Raw genomic sequence first — 4,104 nt, forward strand, 5'->3', positions numbered from 1 at the left:
GCTGCCAGGGGAGGCTTTGCATGCCGATTCCACCGCCAAGAGTCACTTTGAGCGGGGCAAACGACACCATCGCTTCTAGCGCAGCCGCCCCGGGACTGCTAATCCCGGCAGCCTCTGCGGCGGCGCGCTCCCAGTGACGCCACTCAAGCGCCAGGAGGCGCATAAAGACGCCAGAGACCCGGCGAGCACGGGGGAACTTACCAGCCAGTACAGCTGCCAGGGGAGCGTTGCACGTCGAGTCCACCGCCAAGAGTCACTTTGAGCGGGGCAAACGACACCATCGCTTCTAGCGCAGCCGCCCCGGGACTGCTAATCCCGGCAGCCTCTGCGGCGGCGCGCTCCCAGTGACGCCACTCGAGCGCCAGGAGGCGCATAAAGACGCCAGAGACCCGGCGAGCACGGGGGAACTTACCAGCCGGTACAGCTGCCAGGGGAGGCTTTTCACGCCGAGTCCACCGCCAAGAGTCACTTTGAGCGGGGCAAACGACACCATCGCTTCTAGCGCAGCCGCCCCGGGACTGCTAATCCCGGCAGCCTCTGCGGCGGCGCGCTCCCAGTGACGCCACTCGAGCGCCAGGAGGCGCATATAGACGCCAGAGACCCGGCGAGCACGGGGGAACTTACCAGCCGGTACAGCTGCCAGGGGAGGCTTTGCACGCCGAGTCCACCGCCAAGAGCCACTTTGAGCAGGGCAAACAACACCATCGCTTCTAGCGCAGCTGCCCCGGGACTGCTAATCCCGGCAGCCTCTGCGGCGGCGCGCTCCCAGTGACGCCACTCGAGCGCCAGGAGGCGCATAAAGACGCCAGAGACCCCGCCTCGCGGGACGCCGGGCTAAGCCCGGGCAAAGGGCGGGCCCTCTGTGGCCCTCAGAGGCCGGAGGAGGACGGGACGGGCGCACCCCCCTAACATTTCCACTCTAAGGTACCTGACTGCTATCTGACTGTTTACTTGTGCAGACGCACTGTGGATTACTGACACTATTTCTACATATGTGCGTTGGGAGCACTAACAAACTGATATTTCATTAACTGCTTTGCTTTGCCCTGCACTTTGTGTGGCCAACTACATCTTTTTCCGTGCTTTTGCTTACAGAACTGTCTAATAGAACTGACACTTGATCTTATTCTGTGATAGGTTTAGTATATTACTTGTTAACATCAATATGTCTCCAAGGGGCAGTCGCAGCAGAACAGCTGCCGGGGGAGGTTCTGTAACTGGCCCTATTGATAATTTTATAATTAAGGCCAACGATGCTATAAACCAGGGTATTTCACTTTTAGAAGGCAGGGTTTCACAAGATCTAGCCCATGCTAAACGCTCATCCCTTGGTCTTATTGCATCTGCCACCACACCTATCCAGGCTATGCCCACTAACACTAGACCTTTAGTTGATGTGTGTGCTGATATTCATACCATCCCAAGTGAGGTAAATGTATCTGCCTCAATTCCATTGATAGATTCTGAGACAGATATTAGCATGGATTTGGAGAAGACCCCAGACCTGCATATCAATCCTACTCCAGAAGTAATATCAGTAGATAACACGAGGCAATTAAGAGGTAGACGGGAGGGTGCTATTCAAAAACAAATACAACATGCACCGAAGCCCCGGACTCCTAAGGTCAGAAAACATGGTCTGCCCAAAAGAAAAACTAGGAAAGGTGCAAATTCCAACTCTCACCTAAGCACGAGCAGGTCAAAGGAGACTATTGAGGAGGATGATAGAGAGGAGGAGCAGCATGGAGGGACACCAGATAAGGATGGCAAAATTGATGATAACATTGCAACTGTAAATGATCGCATGCTGGAAAGGTTGGGTGAGCTACTCAGTATTTATTTGTCCCCCATTGAAAGTAGGCTCACCCGCATAGAAAATCAAATAGCCGAATTAAGCATCCCCATTAAGAATTTATCTAAAGAAGGTGCTGCAAACGGTGCAGTAACCAAACCTAGTTCCACTAAAATAGTAGCCACCAAACCAAACAACTTACAAGCACCAATTATAAATACAGTACCTAAACCCCCGTTAGTCCCACCTAAAGGGACTATTGCCAGCCAGTAAACAGCTAACCCTAGTACTAATAATGTAGCCTTAGATTCAAGGAAGGAACAAAATACTAAACAATCGAATGGGACTACTGTGAGTCAATTTCAGAATCCCGCAAATAGTTTTCCCATGGTCCAACCGCCACAAAAAACTATAAGGCAAGTTCCCTCACGTATCAACCTTCCACCTGAGTGTGGGGCAAATGTTCTGGTCCTAGTTAATGTTTCTAAATTAAGGAAGGACCAAGATGAAACTCCTATATCCCTCAAAAATAAAACCTTACACTGGTTAATTGCGAATTGTAATTTTCCCATAGAAGGTGCAAGGGAGATCATCCACACCCAGAGAGTGGGCTGGATAGGCCCGCTGAGGAAAAAGTTTGAGGGTGACTGCGTTACAATAAATTTTAAAAACCCCCAATGGGCAGAGAAAACATTGGCAAGTGCCCCATTACCCTCACCATGGGAATTCAACACTACACTCCTTCCACTAGGCTATTTTTATAGACACTTGATACCCTCCCAAAAAACTATGGTAAATCACCCCATAATCCCACATCAAGATTTGAATTTTGGAGCAAGGATTAAATCACCGCTCTTCTCCCAAAACCAAGATTTTAATTACCTGAATGGCCACAATTGGCGGAATCAGGCCCCAATGTCAGTACCTTTTTCCCATCCCCTGCACTACCCGCAATTCTCAACTACGCATCAGTATAACTATAGAGATAGGTCTTACCCAGTTCCTGCTCCCAATCAGTTCACACCGATAATTGAAGCTAGGCCAATATTTAACATCCCTACTCATAATCGGTTTGAATACTTTTCCAACTTAGATGAGCAGGACTGACTGGACACAATGGCTGAAAGTAATACCAACAGCCAAGTTATAGTTAGCAAACCAGAGGGTCACCCAGCACCAGTTGTAGAATGGCAGGATCTGAATAATCCTGCGAATATTATGCTCGCTAACAGTACCTTGCCTGTTGCTGTCAACACAACCTATGATAAAACAGGGAGTACTAGGGGCAAGCCTAGTAAACGTTGTACTACCCATGGTTTATCAATTCTAAGCTGGAATGTTGCAGGATTGGAATCTAAGTTATTGGACCCTGCATGGATTGAGATAATTGATGATGTGGATATTCTTATGTTCCAAGAAACATGGGCTGTTGGGAATCTATACATAGAGGGCTATCACTGTTTTAGTTTAACATCACCTAAACCCAGTTTTGGGTGAGCAGTGGGTGGCCTATTCATCGGGATTAAGATCTTGGCAGGTGGTATAATTAGAGACCTGCAGAGTGATAACCTTAATATTCAAATTCTTGAATATAAGCTAAAGTCAAAGACCACGATTTATTTAATCAATTTTTATAATAATGATTTTTATTATGTACCGAATAAGAATTTTTTGGCATTATCAAAAGTTTTAAGTAAATTGGAATGTTTCTTATCAGTAGACACAGAGTCAGGAATTCTAATAGGGGGTGACTTCAATGCGAAACTAACAAAGAGTCATGGGGCTGAGAATCAGACCTACCAAGATTTAGCTGAACGCCGGGGTACTGAATTGTCTAATATATTAACTGAATTCGACCTTGCTGACGGTATGAGAGCAGGGGATAGTCCCAGCTCCCCTTACGCCCCCACGTTCATAAGCAGGGATAGTAGCTCCACTATTGATTATGTATTTATGTCACCACTGCTAACAGACTGTATAGTAAAAACTTCTGTGGTAGTAACATTTTTCAGTGATCATAACCCATTAATTGTAGTTAGGAATCTTGCACCAAGTCCAATTTTTATGAATTTAAATGGTGCAAGGGACATTACACCGTCAACTGACGGCCTTCGATTAAAATGGAGGGGAGTTGACTGTGGGGCCATTCTAGACAGTGTACAAATGTCACATTCACACTTGATTGAGTCTTGCCTGTCTTCTAGTGGTAACCATGATAAATTAATTGCTGACTTCGAAGTACTGTGTTTAACTATTAAAACCCTTCTGTCAGTCCCACTACCCAAGGAAGGCAAAGAGCCAAGGTGGTTTGA

The sequence above is a fragment of the Lissotriton vulgaris genome, chromosome 6, assembly GCF_964263255.1.
Source record: "Lissotriton vulgaris chromosome 6, aLisVul1.2, whole genome shotgun sequence".
In the NCBI taxonomy this organism is placed as follows: domain Eukaryota; kingdom Metazoa; phylum Chordata; class Amphibia; order Caudata; family Salamandridae; genus Lissotriton; species Lissotriton vulgaris.